Here is a 22463-nt window from a genome sequence, read left to right as displayed (position 1 = left end):
CTGCTGGAGTTTCAGACTATGCCCTCAGATCCCTCTCACCCCTCAGAGCAGGGAGGCAGTGCTCCCAGGTACAGCCCAGGGCTCACCTCCTCTCCCATGAGAGTCCCCCCAAAAGCATGACCCCCCAAAGACTCATAATCCTGGTGGTCATTTGCTGACCTTGCTCCAGGATACACTGCCCCAAGCTGGGCATTGAAATCACAGGGTTGGAGTGGGGCCAGTGCGGTACAGTGATTATCAGGGTGCCTTTAACCCAGGCCTGTCTGGTTCTAGGGACCCCACTCTGCTCCATATTAGCTGTGTGACCGTAAGCAAGTTCCTTCATCACCCTGAGATTCCGTTTCCATATATTTTTAAATGGGAAATCATTGTATCTATCTCATTGGACTCTTGGGAAGACTGAAAACATGTAAAGTTCTTAGGACAAATTCAGTGGGAGGCTGAACACCATCAAATTATGTGACAGTCTCAGACCTAAACAAGGGCAAAGAAAGGTCTAGAGCAATACTGTCCAACAGAAATATAATACCAGTCTCAAACACAATTTTTGAGAAGCCCCTCTTAAAGTGAACAGAAGCAGGTGAAATTAATTTTCATAATATATTTTCTTTAACTCAGTATACCCCAAATATTATCGTTTCAATGTGCAATTGAATATAAAAAATTATTAACGGGATATTTAACTTTTTTTTATCCTATGTCTTTGAACTCTGGTGTGTATTTTACACTTACAGCAGGTGTCAATTCAGATGCTAGATTTTCCTCAGAAATATTTAATCAGTATTTAGGTCTCATAAAATTTACAGTTGTAAAAGTAAATTCACATACCCCAGTTATTCCAAACATATTTAAAAGTTTTCTAATAACTTTCTGAGTCCTTGGGTCTGCTTTTTATAGTTTTTTTCTCTCCTCCCTGCTGGCAGGCTATATTTGTCTTTAAAATTAAATTAATTAAAATGTTTAAATATTGAAAATTCTGCTCTTCAACCCCCGTTAGTCACAAATGAAGTGTTCTAAAGCCCCACATGGCCAACGGCTCCTGTACTGGCCCGTGCAAGCTTAGGTGCCTCAGGAAAATGAGATCCCAATTGGAGGACCATTCACTCAGGGACCCCATCAGAGCAGAAATGGGCCCCTTCTACAGAGCTGCGACTATAGTACCACCTGAGCGAGGTAAATGACTAGGGCTCTGTGCAAACCCTCTGCTCTCCCTGAACCTCCTGTTCCCTCAGCTTCCTTTCAGAAAATGTGCCCATTTTCCAGCTGCCCTAGTCAGTAGAGGTCCCTCAACTCTTCCCAGGGATGTGCCTCTCTCATAGCCTAAGACTTTGTGATAACAATTATTGGAACCTCAAGGCAAAAATGATGAAGATGCCTTATCAGTCCGCTAATGAGCCTCCTCTTGGAAGACCTGAGCCAGTTTCTCATTGTTTCTGCGTGCATGCCAGAAGGCTCTGGAGATGGAGGGAGAAGAATGGAGCACAGTAAGAGGAGGAACAGCTTGCCAGTGGGAGGAGACGGAAGACTACAAGAAAGCAGATGCCAAGATTCAAACAGTAGCGCGCTGCAAGTGTGGCCCACCTTCACAGGGTATCAGCCCAGAACAGGCATGACAACAGCCTGGAGCGACCACAACACAGCTCATCTCTCACAGCTCATCTCTCACACTCTCACCTTCTGAGGCAGGGAGCATGAAACCCATGGCAACATGACAGAAGGACTCTCGTGAAGGGCAGTAAGAGGGAGCTGGAGCTGTGAGACGCCCAGGAAGCCAGGAGCGGGCCACTCCCCAGCAAGCCAGGGCATGACCATCGAGGACACACTGAGATATGCGTCTACAACTGAAGCAATTTTAAAAAGAAATAAGAACACAGTACACAGAGAAAGGTTACAGAAACCAGTTAAATTTGGTGGATATAACTATTCTTGTATGCAGCCTGATCTCTGAATCCATTACGCTTTCCTATCTTATTTAAATAACCTTTCTCTAATCATTTTTTTAAATTGAAGTATAGTTGATTTCAATGTTGTATTAGTTTCTGGTATATAGCACAATAATTCAGTCATACATACATATGTACATTCTTTTTATACATTCTTTTGCATTATGGTTTATCATAGGATATTGAATGTAGTTCTCTGTGCTATTGTTGTGGGTATTTTGGTCACTAAGTCATGTCCAGCTCTTTGCAACCCCATGGACTATAGCCCTCCAGGCTCCTCTGTCCATAGGATTTCCCAAGCAAGAATACTGGGTTGCCATTTCCTTCTCTGGGGGATCTTCCTAACCCAGGAATCAAACCCAAATCTCCTGCTTTGCAGGCAGATTCTTTACCACTGAGCCACCTGCGGAGCCTGTGCTATTCTATAGGACCTTATTGTTTATCCATTCAGGTCCGTTATATACTTGTGAGTTTGAGCAAGCTCTGGGAGTTGGTGATGGACAGGGAAGCCTGGCATGCTGCAGTCCAGGGGATCACAAAGAGTCAGACATGACTGAGCAACTGAACTGAATTGACTTTCCCAGGAGGAATATAAGCTCCATGCAGGCAGGAGTTTCTATTTTTCTCTCTGCTGTATTCCCAGCACCTGACACCCAGTACATTGGATGGATGGATGGATGGACTCCAAGCTGCCCCCTAAACTCAACACACTTTCATCATTCAAAAAATACTTGTTTTCCCATGGGTCACTTGCTCTAAGTTTTACTCTGATCATATATTTTTCATACAGAGCAAGTTCTAGATGTTTAGTTCAAAAAAATAATAATAATCACTTACACACAACAGACCCCAATCTGTCGCCAGAGAGTATGGTACCTCCCTCCACAAGGAGGAGTGAACACAGCAAGTACGCACTAACCATGAACAGAAGTGTATGACTGTCTGTGGCAGGTCCCCTTCATCACCCAGACCTGGGCAATCAACCTCTGGATGTGGGTGGAAGAGAGAAGCAACACCAACTCTCCCCTGGGCGCCCCTCATCACCACAAGCCAAGAAGACCCTGCAGCTCACAACTCCCTTTTATCTCAGAAGAGTTGACTCAGGGCTTGGTGGTACCACGTGACCTGCATGTGGTGGGTCCAGAAAAGGAGCCGCCTGTGCAGCAGCATTTATACCTGTGTTTAATTTCTGCTTTAATAAGACAAGTAAAATGCCTACCTAAAGGCCAGCTGACTGCAGGACGCACATTTCCGGATTAACAGCTCTGTTAGAGATGTTTCCAGCAAGCAAATGACCTCTCTGTGATGTCTATAATTATAGCCACATAACATATAAATCTCAATACACTTTTAATAAGCAGTTAATACTCTGATATAAAATATTTACATCTCAACCAAATTCATCCTGCACGGAGTAGCCCTGGTTGACCGCGTTATTAAATCCGTGGCCATCAATCAGTCACCCGAGCTAAACAGAGAGCTGAGGGAGCTGAAGCGAGCTTCCTTCCCACTCAGCACAGGCTAATGCCTCCCTGGCCTACGAGTTTAAATATCACCAAATGCCTTCTGCCCATTGTTCTCCTGGGGTGCCGGGACCATCATCACGTCAAAGCTATCCCTCCTAGCTCCCCAGCCAGAAGCCTGAGCACCCCCCCAGAGCCTCCCTCCACCTGCACCCCACCTTTGGACTGATACAGCACAAGGACCTGTGACGGGTCCCAGGCAGGCTGCCAGGGCGGCAGATGACAGCACACAGGCCCTGCAGGACTCAACAACACAGCCAGCACCACCTTCTAATCCAGTGCAAACGCCAACCTCCCCTGAAACCTATCCTGAGCAGCTAAGTCACAGCAGCCAGGCACCCCTGAAGCCTCTCTCTCGCTCCCCACACCCCATCCGGTTGCACTTCCTCTTGGCCTTCCCTTCACTGTGCATCCAGGCTAACCCCTGCAGCCCTGGACCTCCATGCTGGCCTGAACCTTCACCATCTCCAACCAGGATCTCTGTGACCACCTTTACTCTGACCCGATTCTGCCAGTCTTGGCACAACAGAGCAGCTAGAATCTCGCTTTACATCTTAAAAGGATTCTGTGTTCACCATCCTGCGATGGCTTCTCATTCCACTCAAAGTGCGTGAGGTGGAGTCAGACTCCACACCAGAGCTCCTTTGCAGGTTCTGCGCCGTGACCTCCAGCAGGCCAGAGAGGCCAGAGAACTCATTGTGGGGAAAGGTTGTACGTGCATAAAAATTATAGAGCCTTACAAGTGAAACAGACTCTGCTGAAAGAGTTAATTTTTAAAATTTGTGACACCGTGATATGTATGCATTAAATCACAGGGTCGGTGCCTGCTGTAAAACCAAACTCAGGGTAAGAAGAAATATTTCAAGCTATCTGAATAGTTTTTACGTAGAATAAAAATATCTGTAATTTGTATTGTTGGGAAAGTCACAGATGGGATTTTTGCCTACAATTGTAATTGAAATGTATGCTGAATTTCAGTTAAAGGTTAAGGAAAATAAAGGTGTCTTTTTCTTTTTTGGCCATTCATGCTCAAAGATAACATGAGCTCTATCCATGAGCTCCTTGGGCATCCAAGGATAGCAGGATACTGCTCTACACGTGCACCTCTCAGCTTCTCTCTACTCCTCGGCTTGTCTCTGCTGTGGCCATTCCACTCCGGGCTCCCTGGCTTCCAGCTGTTCCTCAAACACATCAGATACAGTCTTGCCTTAGGGTTTGTCCCATCTACACGGATACCTTCTTCGTCTCCTTCAAGTCTCTGCTCAAATCTTAGCGGTTCATGAGAGGTACTCTGCCCCAAGAGTCGAGTCCTGCTCTGCATTTTTTTCTTTATTATGTAGCATGTTTTATCTTCTAACATGCTCCATTGTTCACACATTTATTATAGCAGTTATGCACACTATTCCCTCTCCTCTCTGCCACTCCTTTCCCCCTCCCTATGTCTCTTTTTTTTCCTCTCCTAGAATATAAACTCCTTGAAGACAGAGGTTTTTGTCCATTTTGTTCAGTGATTCATCCCTAGTTCCTAGAACAGGGCCTGCAGGTAATAGGAATCCAGATACTTCCTGGATTAAAAAAATGAACAAATGATTGAACAAAAGAACAGATAGCCTCCTTGTGGTCTCACTCTGCATCAGCTGGTGTCCTCTAATCCATCCTTTCTCACATCTGATCCCATCACTCGCCTCCTAAGATTTATCAGGAGCCTCCACCACAGCTGGAATGGAGGCTGACTTCCTACCAAGACCCCCAAGGCCCTCCTTGTGTGCTGATCCCTACCTACCTCTTCAGCCTCATCTCAGCCTTTCATCCTAAATGCCCCAGATCTCTGTACCTACCTTGGTTTTTACTGTTTTGCAGTCTTCCACTGGACCCTGTCTCTGTGAGACCCCATCTGGCTGGGTTCCCCTTTGGGCCCCAGCAGCCAGCTCTAGGCCTGGCACCCAGCAACCGTGTGATGGATGCATAAATGAGTGGAGGAACCAGGAGTAGAAGCCACCTGGCTGCCATGTAGGCAGCAGGCTCAGTGATACCAGGCACACACCCGGGTGGGGCCAGTCACCCTGACTCCCAGCTGAGCACCTCACTGGGGACCCACAGAGGCTGGTTCTCAGTTTGAAGAGGTAATCCAGCTAATAATAGGATTAGTTCAGGCACATCCCCTAAACCAGATGCTTGAAACCTCTGCCTGGGCAAATATTTACAGCCGGCCTCTGCCAGGATCCCACCTTCACCAACCCCAGGCCAGTCCCACCATACACAGCGCCATAGCTCTGCCAAGCTCCCCATGGGGCCACAGGCGAGGACTCAGAGAGGAGCAGCCTACAGGAGACCCTGATGTCCCCGGAGCCATGAGTCCCCACTGCACAGCATTCCACCCCTGCAACACCACCTGCTCTCACTTGTGCCAAGAAAGGAGATTAGGCATGCCCAGCAGAAAAGGAGACCCCCAAGAGGACAAACACCAGCAGCTCTGAACTGACAAGTGACATGTGGCAGCACCTGGGGAAGCAGCCTCCAGGACCGAGCCGAGCCCACGTGGGGTGATGATGCTACCATAGCCTCTCAGGTGCCAGCATCCGGAGGCTCTGTCCAACAGGGTACCAGCCTGGCTGACTGTGGCTTCTGCCACCCCAGACACACCCTCTCTCTTACTGGCCCCTTTAAAGCATGAAATGACTATGTAAGTCCCCACCTCCAGGGGCCAGCTGTGGAGGAGTGACAGACAAGGCTTACAGGGTTGGTACCAGCCAATGGCCAGACAGCAGAGGGAGCTCAATTATTCAAGGCTGCGGCTAGGGTCTGGGAGAAGCAGCCACACAAAGGCAAGTTGTAGAAAGTGTGATGAGACAGGGCTGCCCAACTCCGAACCTTCCTTCATGACTGTCCTAATTCTGCCACAGTAAAACCTCAGACAACTTAACCTATCAGAGCTGTGTGGTCTGACATAGTAGCTGCCATTCACATGTATCTATGCAAATAAACATTAATTAAAATAAAATCAAAATTTAGTTCTTTTGGACTTCCCTGGTGGTCCAGTGGTTAAGAATCTGCCTGCCGATGTTGAGGACATGGGTTCAATCCCTGGTCCAGGAAGATTCCCCATGTTGTGCAGCACCTAAAGCTTGTGCACCACAGCCACTGAGCCCATGTGCACAACTCCTGAAGCCCTTGCTCCCAGAGCCCACGCATGCATGCTCAGTTGTGTCCGACTCTTTTGCGACCCCATGGATGAGTAGCCAGCCAGGCTCCTCTGTCCATGCAATTGTCCAGGCAAGAATACTAGAGAGGGTTGCCATTTCCTACTCCAGGGGCTCTTCCCAACCCAGGGATCAAATCTACATCTCTTGCTTCTTCTGCATTGGCAGGAGGATTCTTGGGCCACCTGGGAAGCTCATGAACTTAAACATAATTGCTGTGGAAATAAAGCCCAGCACAGTGCCTAGCAGGCAGTAGGTGTTTGGCACCTCTCACCCTTTCCATAAAGCCCAGTCACCCTTGTGAACCGTCACTGCTCATGCTGACTCCCTGAAGCCCTCTTGGGCGGCAGCTGCTCAGTCCCCATAGCGCGCCTCCCTCAGGGCTGGGAAACGGGTCACCATCCTCCTTGTCCTCCACTGCCACTTCACAGCTGCGATGCTGTCACCGGGCACAGGAGCCCTCAGAGGACGAGGAGCTTACTCAGCTAGGAAACTGGATGCTAACGAAACCACTGAAAGGACTAGAAGAACTAGCTGTCGATGCGCCTCCAGCAAAGTCTTCCCAACCCCACTGAGCCTGTCTGCCAACGCGAAGGGAAGCGTGGCTGCCAGGGTAATGGCTTCCCAAGGGTATCCATGCCATAAATCTTGGACCTGGTGAATGTTTCACGTTTCATGGCAAAGGGGAATTAAGGTAGTAGATGAAGCTATGGTTGCAAATGGTCTGCCTTTAAGACAGGGAAATTATCCTGCATTATTTGGATGGGCCCAATACGATCACGAGAGTCCTTAAATGCAGCAGATGGAGGCAGAAAAGCCAGTGTAAGAACGATGTGGTGTGAAAAAGTCATGACCAGCTATTGCTGGCTTTGAAGATGGAAGGGTCCATGAGCCAAGGAATGGGGGCAGCTTCTGGAAGCTGGAAAAGGCATGAAAATGGATTCTTCCCTAGAGCCTCCAGCAAGGAATGAAGCCCTGATGACAACCTTGATTTGAGTGCTGTGGGATCCATTCCAGACGTCTGACCTCCAGAACTATAAGACAATTAGTTGGTGTTGTGGTCATTTGTTACAGCATCCATGGGAAACTAAAACGTATTTTGGTACCAGAAGTGGAGAGGGGGTTGTCTCTAACAAATACTTAAAAGAGTGGAAGTGACTTTGCAATTCCAGTTGCAGAGACTGGAAGAACTTTGAGGAGCATGACAGAAAGCCTAGTTTGCCTTTTACAGACTATTAGTGGAAATATGGACATTAACAGGTCTACCAGTAAGGACTCAGAAGGGAAGAGGAACATGGTAGGGAATAACCTCAATCTCCTTAGAGAATACTTAAATTGTTGTGAACAGACTATTAGTAGGAATATGGATGTTAAAGGTGCTGCCAATGAAGGCCCAGAAGGAAATGAGGAAATGTTAGTGGAAACTGGAAGAAAAAAGATCCTTGTTATAGAGTGACAGGAAACTTAGTGGAATCGTGCCCTGCAGTTATGTGGCAAGCAGAACTTGCAAGTGATGACTTTGGATGTTTAGCTGAGGAGAATTCCAAGAAAAGTGGCAAAGGCGTGGCCAGGTTTATTCTTGATTGCTGTTTGTGGTAAAGTGCAAAAGGAAAAAGATAATCTGAAGCACTGGTGAAAAGGAACCAGAACTTGGTGATTTGGGAAATTCTCAGCCTATCTGGATTGCAAGACACTAAAATTAAGAGATTCACTGTCAGGAAAATAGGCTCTAGGGTAAAAACTGAGGGTGTGGCTGGACAATCTTTTGCTAGTACCTCAGAAAGATCAAAAGGTCACAGTATTCAGTCACACAAAAGGCTCTTTGAAAAGATTAAGTGTGTGACTCATAGGTCCCCCTCAGCCATCTCAATGGAAGCCAAAACAGAGATGAGATTGCCCAGCAAAGACCTGGGGAGGAGGAGACCTACAAAGTTCTTGAGAATGTTACACCAGAAGAAATACTGCCAGTTTGCAATGAAGTGGAAAGAGAGGTGACTAAATGAAAGAAGGTTGTATGAACTCCAAAATTGTCCATGCAAGAGCAGGTTGGTCAAACTCCTTAAATGCAAATACATGATACCTATAATGAAAAAGGAAGGATGACTCAGGATCGAGACTTGAGCCCAGAGGTTGGAGCCAAGAATCCCAGAAGTGGCCTCGAAATCAAATGGAGTTTGCCTGCTGGATTTCGAAATTGCTTGGGACCAATGACCTTTTTTTCTTTATATTTTCTCCCTTGCTTAACAGAACTTTCTACAAGTGTTACCTTATGCCTGTTTCACCATTGTGTTTTGGAGCAGAAAACTTGTTTACTGAACTTCACAGGGTCATATGTGAAATGAACTATGCCTCAGGATGGACTATACCCAGAGCTTCATTCATACTTGATTTAATAGGGTATCAAGAAGCTGCCACTGCAACTGCTGACTTCAAAAACACACTTCCACAGCTGCAATCCAAGGATGCAAAGTGAAGTCATTTTCACAAGTGCCTCTTCACACCCCAAAAAACTGGTGACCAGGCCCTAGAATTCTGACATAGAGTCAACAGCATCATGTCCGTGCTTGCTGTTGTCGGGCTTGTTGCCAAGGCAGCAAGAAGCTAACCTCCACTTCATCTCTGCCTTCCAAATCTTGTTCAAATGCACCTACTTACACCCAGACTTCAGCTGGAAGAGAATCTGAGCCATATAGTTTTTTCTTTATTAACACTTGCATGTAGGAAGGTACACTAGAAAGAGGTTGGTACACAGCCAACCATTATGCTAAGTATCATTTCACTCAGTCATCAAGGCAACCTAAAATAAACGCAAATGTTATTCTCAATTTACAAATGAAGAAACTGAAGCTCAGAGAAATCAACAACTCACATAAGACCATACAGCTAGGAAGGAATATGGATAAAACCCAGGATTCTTTAAATTTAATGTTTTTAATCATTACATGCATGCCAGGGTCAAACTGGTCTTTGAGGGATCCAAAATATAAAGTAGGAGATAACAGAGTTGCATATTCAAAGCAACAGCAAAAACTGGCACAAAAACAAATATGATGGACCAAGTGAAGGAAGTGTAAGTCGTAAGTAATTACAACTATAAATAGTCCTTAAGAATATGTGACATTTCAGGCACTGTTCTAGGTAGTTGGGATACAGTGGTAACTGTATCCTGCTCCTGTCTGAATGGATTTACAGTCTGGAGGTGAGAGAGATGTTAGTCAAATAACCACACAATGAGCTCCTATGTACAACCATTTTGAGACCTAGAAAGGAGAGGGGCACTAGTAGAAGGTACGGCATGAGGGATGGAGAAGTCAGAGAAGGCTGCATTGGAGAAATTACAATTATACCAAGAAACTTCTGTTCTCCTAAGCAGAGCTACTGAATTTTAACCAACTTTTCACAGAGAACATCTTAAAAACCCTAATGACATGACATGGGGATGTGAAATACAGTATGGGGACTATAATAATACTACATTGCATATTGGAAAGTTGCTAAGAGGGCAGATCTTAAAAGGCCTCATTGCAGGAAAAAAGTTTTGGTAACTAGCCATGGTGGTGGATGTTAACTGGACTTACTATAGTGTTCATCTTGCAATATACACAAATATCAAATCTTTATGTTGTACGTCTAAAACTCATATAATACTATACACCAATTACACCTCATTCATTGGCAAGGTAAAATTAATGAAGCAAAATAAAAACTCTGAATATTTTACTCTTCTCGAAATAACGGTGAAGAACTACCAGGCCAAAATCTACAAAAACGGAAAGGACATAGAAAGACAAGCCAAAGATTCAAAGCTACTTTTGCCCAGAGATCATTTTCTGATCTAGAAGAAGCAAAGTCGAACTATAACTATGGAGGCCTCCTAGGAAGAGGGACAAAAGCCAGAGTCTAGTGCTCACCCACGGTGGGGGCGGAGGGTATTTAACTCCCCACGCACAGTAAGCTGAATCTTTAAAGAGCTTCAATCAGAGGATGAAATGGAAATAAACCAACCCTCTTGGGGTCCCGAAGCTTATGTTTCAAATAACCTGAGAGTTCAAGGAATCTCAAGTTTGAATTAACTGGTAGTACCCTCAAACCCCAGCAGAAACAAATGAAAAGCTTCCCTGAAAGAACTGACCCTAAAATATGTTTTTCAATATAAATGATCAGCACATGGTCAAAAATACTCAGCCACATAAGGAAATAAGACACCATGAACCAAACAACTGAAACAGAGTCGGAAAAGACACTCCACGTAGTAGAATTCTCTCACAATCTATTAAACAATTATGATTACAATGTATTAAAAATATTTTTAAAAAGATGGAAAATATTTACAAGGAAAAATGCTCAAAAAACTGAAGGATTGACAGGAGTTAACTAGGTGAAAGGGCTTCTCTGGTGGCTCAGAGGGTAAAGCATCTGCCCGCCATGCACTAGACCTGGGTTCGATCCCCCGGTCGGGAAGATCCTCTGGAGAATGAAATGGCAACACACTCCAATACTCTTGCCTGGAAAATTCCATGGAGTTAACTAGGTGGAAAGTGCAGGAGAGAGAGGATCGGAGAGAAGAGGCATTCCCGGTGAAAAAGCCAGTGGGCTCCATGCTTTATGGAGCGTAAGCCCTCTGAATGTTAGATATTATGGGAGGAGAAGGAGCAGCGGAGCAGCGTTGATGTTGAAGAACCAGGATGAGTGAAGGAGGGACCCTGACTCGCTTTTGGGTCTCCATCCTGAGAATCATGACAGAAAGTTACCATTGACGGAGGCTTTGAAAGGTTTCAACAGAAAGTAAAAAGGACAAACTTGGGCCTTGGAAGATCCGTCTATTCTCCTCCTCAGCTCTGAAAGGACCTTTCTCCCTTGGCTGTCTGGGCACACACAACAATCCTGAGATCCACACCCAGCAGACACAAACGCCCTCAGGAAGAGCACAGTGACACTGGGACCCCATGAGGGGCGGTGGCCCGTCTTGTGGGGACTGTTGAGTAACTTAAGTCTGAAGATATAGAAAAAAGGGGAAAACAGTAGGTGGGCTTGGCGAAGTCAACTGGGGTCTCATCACCTGAGCTACCTAGGCCCCAACATCCACATCTATATGAAGAGTCTCCCAACACCATGGCCTTGGGCCATCTGACCTCCAGCTGGCAGGAGTCCTGCAGCCTCAGCAGGCAAGGCAGTGTGTGTGTGTGTGTGTGTGTGTGTGTGTGTGTGAGAGTGAGTGTGTGTGTGCGAGTGTGTGTGAATGTGTGTGCCTGTGTGTGACTGTGTGATTGTATGCGTGTATTGTGTGATTGTGTGTGTGTCTGTGTGTGTAACTGTGTATAATAGTGTGTGTGAGTGTGTGTGAGTGCGTGTGTGTGTGTGTGTGTGTGTGTGTGTAGGAAAAGGAGATGGGGCATGGGGAGGAAGAAGAGCCAAGATTTTCAACCACAGTTCTGAACTGAGCTTAGAAGGGCAGTGTGTCTAAGTTTTCAGGGGAACACTTGCAACACCCCCCACTCCAGAATGAGCCACCTGTTGTGGGAGGACAAACAGCTCCCAGCAGCTCAAGAAGCTCCTCCCTCCCCACACCAGGTGGAAGGCATGGTGGATACATCACAAACCCAGCGCCCAGCCACTCCCACCCATACAGCGTTCGTCACCCCCAGGCCACCAGGCCTTTGTTCCTGCATGCCAAGAAGCCGCCAGCCTGCCCTCACCTCATGGCTGGCTCCCAGAGGCTCATGGACATGTTGTGACCACAGCAGGGACCAATACCCCCTCCCGCCCCCTGCTCTGAGCCTGCCAGGGGAGCCCCCAGGGGCAGCAGGCAGACCACTCTCAGCCCAGGCACCCCTGGCAGTGGTGGGGCCTTTGAGGGAAAAGTTCATTTCGTCAATCAGCCTATTGTTGGCCTGCCAAGCGCAGGCTCGTCCTCCCCCGGTGTGTCACTGGGCGCTGTTGACACAGATGTCAACTGTCAAGGGTGCCCTCCGCCGCCCTCCTGGGGCAGCCTGCAGGCCCGGCACAGGGCCCTCTGTCGCAATGCTCCCCACTGGCCCCTTGCAAGAACCAAGATTGCCACACCTTCGGAATTGCCAAAACTTGACTGGATACTTCATCATGCGGATTGGCCGTGGAGGCTGCAGCTGACACGGACAGGTATGGCAGATACTTGACTGGTTGCCAGATGACAAATCCCAACTGAGTGAAACCTGCAGACTTCACAGAATCTGCGGTGCATGCTTCCTCCTGCCCTCCCAACAGAGGGAGGCCAGTGGTAGCTCTCTGGGACCCATTTCCAGCAGGGGAAGAAAGGGGCCGCGTCTCCATAATCCTTGCATTCATGGGCCCAGCCAGGAGACTGAAACCATAGCACCGGCCTAGCTACTTCCTTCCCTTTCAGACCCACCCCAACCTGTCTCTGGGAAAGACTGAGGAACAATGGGCACGACGGGAAACCAGGCAGTGGGCTCCCTAGGGCCTCCATCCACTTCCTGCCCTTCACTGGTCGCCGTGGACCTCAGGATAGAGGACAGCTGCCCCGTGACCATCCATGGGTGGAAAAAAACCAACCAACTGCCAGAGCATGACACTGATTCCTGAAATGCACTTTATGCGGGGTCCAGAGGAAAGCTATTAGAACATCAGGAAAATATATGATCCATGGGAAATTCTACTCCATAGGCCACTGTGATTGTGATGAGTTATGTGTCCTGTTTGTATTCTCCGAACAACCCACATACCACGGCCAAGGCCATGGGAAAGATACGAGAAGGAAAGGGAGTTGAGGTCCATTCCTAGTGAGCTCCCAGTCTCGAGGGGGAAACACACACACAGATTGCAGCACGGTATGGTATACCCCCAGAGATGGGTCAGCGGGGACCTGGGGACAAGAGAGCAGCGTGCTGGAGGGGACAAGGCAGGCAGGCTCGCCAGGGGACGGAGCTTGTTCCGGTTTCGCCAGGTGCCGCCTGGAAAGAGCGATGGCTTAGTGAACTGGAACGCAGTGCACAGCGTCACGTGAGGACACGCAGCCTGCACCCGGAGCCCCGTGGAGACCTCGGCGTCGGTCACCATCACAACTGCTCAGAGACCGACACCTGCGGGAGAAGGGCTTTCCCCAGGAGTAGTCAGCCAGGTGGGAACCGAAGTCCAAGGCCAGTGTCCCCCACCAAAGGGCACTGCACCACTACGCCCTGGGCTCTTTCTCATGGCACGCTGTTCCATGCAGCCAGTGATCCTTCACCAGGATCAGGCAAGACTCCGTCCCTGAAGACCCATCCCACGGAGCTGTAGCAAGAGGCTGGGGAGCGGGCAGGGCTGAGGAGCCTAGCCCAGGCCATACAAGTTGACAGTATAGGGTTTCGGGTCTTCTAATTTTGAAACACCTATGAAAGAAGTATTTTTGAAATCGCATTCAATTTTGAAATTTCCTCAAGATAAAACCAAATCTGATTTGGATGCGCTGACACCTAGAACTCTGGCATGTGCCAACTGGTGCCCCCTGTCTTCACGACCTTGGGGGCTGGCTCCAGGGACCCTGCTCTACAGCCTGTCAGAAGGAGGGGCTGGCACCAGGCGGGGCCCTGTCCCGGGGGGAATGCTGCCAGCAGGAGGCGGCTCACACTTGGTCACAGACGTGGCTGCTCAGGTCCCAGAGTCCCTGTGTCTAGCACAGTGGCTGGCACACAGCGGCACCCAGTGAATGAATACCTCATGCTCTTGCCATCCTGACACTGTAATTCTAAAAAGCCTTCAGGTGCCTAGAACCAGCTTCACCCATCAAACGAAGTCAGCCCATGCTCTCCTCCTCCCTCCAAGATGCTCTACCAGTTAAACAGAAAGGGTTGCTCAAGAAGGCCTCTGACCTGCCCAGAGTGCCCAGCCCTGACCCATGACCCCAGTATACACGTGTAAAATAATTCTACAAGAGGCCCAGGCCCAGAGACACTTAAGTGGCTTTTTTTCTCACTGCAAAGGGCCATTGCCCTGGTAGCTCCCACAGCAAACTGCAGAAAAGACATGTGGAAAGCTACAGACTGTGGCCACTGACCCTCTGACCCTTTTTAGAGGGCACGCGCCCCAGCCCACCATACTCAGCATACCAGGCTGACACCAAGAACACTGTCCAGAGGAGGACAGAGATAGCAATCTGCTGTGCAGATGCAGTGAAGAACATTCTGGAAGGCTAGATGCTTTCCAAGTCAGGATTTCTCCCCTGGGACAGAGGGACCAAAAACAATCAAAGCTGACAGCCTACAGCGGCAAGGTAGGGCGAGATCTTTCAGGGCTGGCGCGGCTGACTCGGGTGTCGCAGCGGCAGGTCCCATGGTAAGGTGTCTCAGTCAGCAGCACTCACCCTTATTGTCTACCCTGACGGACATTCAACCATTCACACACCATGGCAGGACACACAGCTCTGCCGGTTATGCAGCTCAGTCATGACCCAGGCTGCATGTCCATTAAGCAGTTCCATCACGTTTGAGGAATACCTCCCAACACTGCCCCCTTGTTCAGTGAACTGCTCCTGAGTGCTCGCTGAGCATGGGACCAGAGGAGCTCCCGGTCCAGTGGAGACAGACGCAGGAGGCCCTTCCACTGGAAACAGAGCAACTGGGACACTTCCAGGGTGTGCCTGCCTCCAGCCCTCTGGCCTCCTGAGGCAGATCTGTGAGGCCTCAGCACAGTCAGGAGACCATGGGCTCTGACCCTGAGCCAGCCACACAAGCAGCTTCACCTCTCTGGGCCTCAGGCACCCCATCTTAGGATGGGGATACAAGGACCTGCCCTGGAGCTCCAAGAGTGAGGAAGGGGAGGCCGTAACAATGGTGATACCTTCTTATAATTGTTCAGGTCTTCCTACAGAGGACGTGCAGGGACGGGGGCAGGGGGCGGGGGGGTGGGAGAGAAGGAGCCAGGGTCCCCTCCTTAGGGAGGTTCTCAGATCTAACCTCACATCAGTCACGGTCGCTCTACTCACGCAGGTCTCCCAGCTGGGCCACCACTCCCTCCTCTCACCACCTCTGGAAGCACAGCCCGAGCTGAGAGCCCGTCAACCCTCCCGCCCCAGGTGGAGGCAGGAGAATGACACAACTCAACACCCTGACTAATCCTGCTCAACTTCTATGCAAGCAGAGTCGGGGGAAAGAGGCAGGTCTCCACCGTGACTCACCTGCAAACACGGTCAATACCCACAAGACCAGGGCTGGTCTGACCTGCAGGCAACCCTGAGGGTTTGAAGGCAGGCCCTCTCTGCACCTGAAAACCTCTCTCCCAACACCCGTCATGGCTTCACTTCTCACTGCTAGAGTGAATTTCTTCAGATGCTCGAGACTTAAGTAGGCTCAAGAATTCACATTTAATAACTGCTAACTCTTTCAGTATATGCGCTGGTCATTGTTTTGAATACTCTACATGGATTAACTAATTTAATCCACATAACAAATTTGAGTATAATCTTACTGTGCCCATTTTACAGATGAAGAAAGGAGACTTAGAGAGATTAAGAAACATGCCCAAGGTCGCAACAGCTGGCAAGTGGCAGATACAAAAGAATGAATCAGGCAACTTGATTTTAGAGTCCAGTTTCACCCCTTCACCTTGCCTGGGAAAGTGGCTCAGAAAGCATTTTTCAAAGAGCCCTGGAGTTGCATGGTGTTACCTGGGGAACCATCAAGCCAAGTAAAAGGAACAGAAGGATAAGGTGCTGGTCCCTTATCCCTATTTTAATCAATGCAACTTTCTTCAGCAGAATTTCAATTTTAAAGACACAGTTCAATTTCACTTATAAAAATGGGTCACACCACCAAAGACAATTCTGAGATGTTCTCCTTTAGGGAATTCCAGGTTACACATTAGGGGGCTTCATTCCCATGGGGGTTTCTGATCTAAGGGATGAGATATAAGGGAAGACAGCAAGAAGAACTCAGAAAACTGCAGAATCCAGCCAAGAACCATCTAACTTGGGGGCCTTAGACTCCAAGGGCCCCTTCTTCCTTCCCTAACCATCTCGGGCCCAGAAAAAACCATGACCACAGGTCCAGAAATGTACATGGCATCAGCAAATGGACCAGGGTACACAACCAGATACATTCACACATATTCTTTCTCCCTCTCTCTTTCCCATCTCCCTCCCCCTCCACACACACTCCATTTTAGCCTGTCCTCAGCAACAGACCCAGATGGATGATCCCTGAGGGGTCTTTGGCACCCAGTCAGCCACATCATCACACATCCATCCTGGGGAATCTACCTAGGAGTCGTGAGCCCGAGCTCTGACTCAGCCACTGGGTGGCCTGTGGCTCTGCACCTGTCCTCTGTGCTGCAGGCGCTCCACTTGTAAAGGAAGGGTTTGCACTGGGCTAGAGCAGTGGTCTTGCAGACTCCAGTCCGCTCCACTTCAGGAGGGGGTTCAGGTATGTGTACTCTCAAGGAAAGATATACCCATTTGAATGCAGAGTTCCAAAAGAATAGCAAGGAGAGATAAGAAAGCTTTCCTCAGTGATCAACGCAAAGAAATAGAGGAAAACAATGGAATGGGAAAGACTAGAGATCTCTTCATGAAAATTAGAGATACCAAGGGAATATTTCATGCAAAGATGGGCTCGATAAAGGACAGAAATGGTATGGACCTAACAGAAGCAGAAGATATTAAGAAGAGGTGGCAAGAATACACAGAAGAACTGTACAAAAAAGATCTTCACGACCAAGATAATCACGATGATCACTCACCTAGAGCCAGACATCCTGGAATGTGAAGTCAAGTGGGCCTTAGGAAGCATCACTACAAACAAAGCTAGTGGAGGTGATGGAGATGATGCTGTGAAAGTGCTGCACTCAATATGCCAGCAAGTTTGGAAAACTCAGTAGTGGCCACAGGACTGGAAAAGGTCAGTTTTCATTCCAATCCCAAAGAAAGGCAATGCCAAAGAATGCTCAAACTACCACACAGTTGCACGCATCTCACACGCTAGTAAAGTAATGCTCATAATTCTCCAAGCCAGGCTTCAGCAATACGTGAACCATGAAATCCCTGATGTTGAAGCTGGTTTTAGAAAAGGCAAGAGGAACCAGAGATCAGATTGCCAACATCCACTGGATCACTGAAAAAGCAAGAGAGTTCCCGAAAAACATCTACTGCTGCTTTATTGACTATGCCAAAGCCTTTGACTGTGTGGATCACAATAAACTGTGGAAAATTCTTCAAGAAAAGGGAATACCAGACCACCTGACCTGCCTCTTGAGAAACCTGTATGCAGGTCAGGAAGCAACAGTTAGACCTGGACATGGAACAACAGACTGGTTCCAAACAGGAAAAGGAGTACGTCAAGGCAGTATATTGTTACCCTGCTTATTTAACTTATATGCAGAGTACATCATGAGAAACGCTGAGCTGGAAGAAGCACAAGCTGGAATCAAGATTGCCAGGAGAAATATCAGTCACCTCAGATATGCAGATGACACCACCCTTATGGCAGAAAGTGAAGAAGAACTAAAGAGCCTCTTGATGAAAGTGAAAGAGGAGAGTGGAAAAAGTTGGCTTAAAGCTCAACATTCAGAAAACGAAGATCATGGCATCTGGTCCCATCACTTCATGGGAAATAGATGGGGAAACAGGGACTGACTTTATTTTGGGGGCTTAAAAATCACTGCAGATGGCAATTGCAGCCATGAAATTAAAAGACGCTTGCTCCTTGGAAGGAAAGTTATGACCAACCTAGACAGCATATTAAAAAGCAGAGACATTATTTTGTCAACAAAGGTCTGTCTAGTCAAGGCTATGGTTTTCCCAGTGGTCATGTATGGATGTATGTGAGAGTTGGACTATAAAGAAAGCTGAGTGCCGAAGAACTGATGCTTTTGAACTGTGGTGTTGGAGAAGACGCTTGAGAGTCCCTTGGACTGCAAGGAGATCCAACCAGTCCATCCTAAAGGAGATCAGTCCTGGGTGTTCATTGGAAGGACTGAAGTTGAAGGTGAAACTCCAATACTTTGGCCACCTGATGCAAAGAGCTGACTCGTTTGAAAAGACCCTGATGCTGGGAAAGACTGAGGGCAGGAGGAGAAGGGGACGACAGAGGATGAGATGGTTGGATGGCATCACCGACTCAATGGACGTGAGTTTGGGTAAACTCCGGGAGTTGGTGATGGACAGGGAGGCCTGGCATGCTGCGGTTCATGGGGTCGCAAAGAGTCAGAAACAACTGAGTGACTGAACTGAACTGAACCCTCTCCCCACTGACTAGCAAGCTCCTGAAGAGCAGGGGTGCCTCTCTGAGTCCCTGGGGAGGAGTATGAGACCTTGAGAGCAACTTCTGCTGGGCCATTGTGTGTGCTGGGGCTATAGATGGCTGCCTGCAATAGCTGACCTGGGAGCACAGAGCCACATGGGGCTTAGCACCAGGTGAGCGGGGGCAGGTACTTAAGATCTGCTCTGAAATCCAACAGATGGACAGCATCCTCAGTCTCAGCTTCCTGTCCATCCTTATGAGCTGCTGTTTCTGTTCCCAAGAGGACCCTCGACTGAAAACAAGTGTGGGTGTTGAGAGGGCCATGGCTGTGCTGGAGCTGAATCTCTCCTCCCTCCCTGGGGACAGTGATGACTGAGAAGATGAGGCAGGATTGAGGGGAGTCTAGTGTAGGGAGTCGAGACCACCTCTCCCTTCCCAGCCCTGCACTCCCGGAAGCACAGAGAATCCAGGAGACATGCCACTGTTCCCAACCAGGCCTCACCTCCGTTCTCTCTCCCTCTCTTCCTATTCCCCCAGGGAGCCTCCACAAACCACTCAGCCACAAATTCCTGAAGAAGAGCCATGTTCCTTCTTGCTTCCCCACCTCAAACCACCCACCCCAGGAAGCAGGCATCCAAACTCGGGAAAGCAGGCGACATCTGTGGCCGGACAGGGACTGGGCAGGGAGAAGACGTGGGAGCAGCTTGCCCTGCGGCCACCACCCAGCGTTCCTGAGACGCCCCCAGTGTTACGTGACCCATCACTTCCTGCAGGGCTGGGGTATCCCTCCCTCTGCCCCAGGCCCTCACTGATGAGCAAGAGTGTGGTATGAAGGGCCTTTGTGCAGCTGTGGCAAGGCAGATGGACTGCACAAGATCCAGGGCACACTCCCGTTTGAATCTGAGGAATGCTGGTTGGAGAAGCTTCAGCCCTTGGAAGGGAAGCTTCCCATACCAACTACCCTCCAGCCTGCCCAACAGAGAACTTCAGTCTCACCTAACCAAAGCTATCGCAGGAGGCAGCTCAGAGAGACTGAGGGTGATGGTCAGATCCCCTGTCCCAAGAGTGAAGCAGGGGCAGCCAGAGAGCAGAAGGACCCAAGAAGTCCATGACATCAAGCCTTGTTGTCCCCAGAGAGTCAGCTTTACCCCATCTCCCTCAACACCTGCAGCACCCTCAAAGCAACCCCACATTCCCCTCAGATGATGCCTAGGACACACCTCCTGTCCAAGCGAAGGAGCCCCCTGACTCAGCCTGCTCTGCCCCTGGTAACAACGGTTCAAACCAGGCCCCCAGCCTCACTCCCAACCCCCGTATGAGCATCTTTCTCCAACCCCACACCAGCAATTACTCCCAATTACACGATGTGACAAGGCGCTGGGGCTAGAGCACTTAACTCGGGTCCTGCATTATGCAATGTTTTTAATCCTCTTACTTAAGGTGGAAAACTGATATGCTACTCTGAGTTCACCTGAATGACTGGAAAAATAATTCTAAGAAATAAAAACATCGCCATCAATATCACCTTACAGGCTCCCTGAAAGGATTAAAAGGATGCATAGCTTGAATTTTCAAATGCCCTCTGCTGAACTCTCCTTGCAAAGGCCCCAGAGGGAGAGGGACCATACAGGGATTCCCCAGACGGGAGAGTGGTTCCCCCTTGGCTTTGATGTGAGCTCTGTCAGCTAGGATCCTAGGGCCTCCAGCCTCACAGCTGGGACTGTCTGAGTGGCCTTGTCCCCTAGAGCACCCAGGATGCAAAGGCTGGTCTTCCTCCTCCACAAAAGCCACCCAGAGCCAAAGCTCCATCCTTCCCCCATCCCTAAGGCTGGCCCCACCTTACAAGGCTAAGGTCCTCAACTGTGCTATCTTCCAGAATGTCCAGCCTTTCTGGAGACATGTGCAGCACCCACAGGCCACAGAGAACCCCCACAACACGGACAGAGATTCCTAGAGTCACTCAGGTCCTGAGAAGGTAGGGAAGCCCTCATGGCCCCCATGAGAAGGTTCCTAGTACACAATGGGCTCCTCACTTCCTCCACGATGAACTCTGCTCCTCAGCCTTGCCAAGCGGCCACACCACACTGAATTTAGCTGTAGCCACTGGACACTCCGGTCACCAGCAGCACTAGGTGGGCAGCTGGGCAAGCAGCAGGGCCTGCCCTCTGGTCTGCACACCGCAGCCCAAGGCCTGGCCTTTGGATGGGAGGGAGCAGCCTGACACCCGCAGGTACAATTACAGTGGCTGGGCCCATTAGACCTTGGGAATAAAGAGCCAGCCTGGTAATTACCCCTAATCCCCCTCGAGCCTTTGTCTGCAAGCAGCACTGCCCGAAGCCTAATGGTGTGAGATAAGTGCCCAGACTCCCCAGCCCTCCCCAGAGCTGCCTCAGGCAGGGGCCCTCAGTCAGCTCAAGCCCACCAGGATGCCATTCCTGAGCATCTCCTTTGACAGGACCCTCCACGAAGAGGTAGTTCCCAAGGCCTCCACAGGACGATGAGGTCCCTGGGGCTACAAGATGGCCATAGTCATGGTGGCTGAGACGGAGGGGGCGGATTCCAGGTCCTAGAGGGCCTGGAAGTGTTTGGCCAGGAAGTTTGAGGAAGATAACTGCCACCTGGACCCCACAGCCATTTTCATAGCCATATTCTGGTCGTGTTCAGACGTAATTCCTGCACTCAGGTGAAGTAAAGCGAAAGTCACTCAGTCGTGTGCAACTCTGCGACCTCACGGACAGTAGCCCGCCAGGCTCCTCTGTCCATGCAATTCTTGAGGCAAGAATACTGGAGTGGGTTGTTGTTCCCTTCTTTAGGGGCTCTTCCCAACCCAGGGATCGAACCCAGGTCTCCTGTACTGCAGGCAGATTCTTCACCATCTGAGCATCCAGGGAAGCCCTCCTGCACTCAAGGAGCCATGCGAAGGGTGTGGACTGTGGTGTGAAGCAGCTCGCCAATGAACGCCTGGCCCTCGACACTGATGCACGAATGACCCGTCTGCTACGGAGGACTGAGAGGCTTCCACTGGGGTCGGCCAGCCCCTCTGTTCTTTATAACAGCTGTGAGAGGCAGAAGGGGCACCTATGACCCTGGACCTCAGCATGCCCTTCCTCCTCTGGATCCTATGTCCTCATTCAGCATTTGCATCCTGAGCGGCAGGGGTCACAAACTCAGGAGCCCCCAGGCGGTACCTCAACAGGAGAAGACAGATCCTACCTGCATTCTCTCGTTTTCCTGAAAAGACAGTCCTCTCAGCCCTCTTTCTCTCTAAACAGAGGCACGGGTCCTTACCCATTTAAAGAAGGGAGTTTTGGGTAACTATTGCCATATCTTCTTGTTTCTCGAGAAGAGTCTGAAATCCAAATTTTAAGGTCAAAGTCCTCAATTTTTAAATTTCAGCAACTAATACTAACAACTTAAAACACTGGATGAGCCAAACAAATGTGTCTGCAGCTTGTTCGCCTGAATCCACCACATTGTTAATCAGCTATACCCCAATACAAAATAAAAAGATTTTTCAAATGTGTCTGCAGCGCCCTCCCCGCCGTTTACAAGCTCTGCTCTCCCGTCTACTGGGGGCCCCGCTATCCC

The sequence above is a fragment of the Ovis aries genome, chromosome 5, assembly GCF_016772045.2.
Source record: "Ovis aries strain OAR_USU_Benz2616 breed Rambouillet chromosome 5, ARS-UI_Ramb_v3.0, whole genome shotgun sequence".
Taxonomy (NCBI): domain Eukaryota; kingdom Metazoa; phylum Chordata; class Mammalia; order Artiodactyla; family Bovidae; genus Ovis; species Ovis aries.
Note: the sequence above shows the minus strand (reverse complement) of the source record.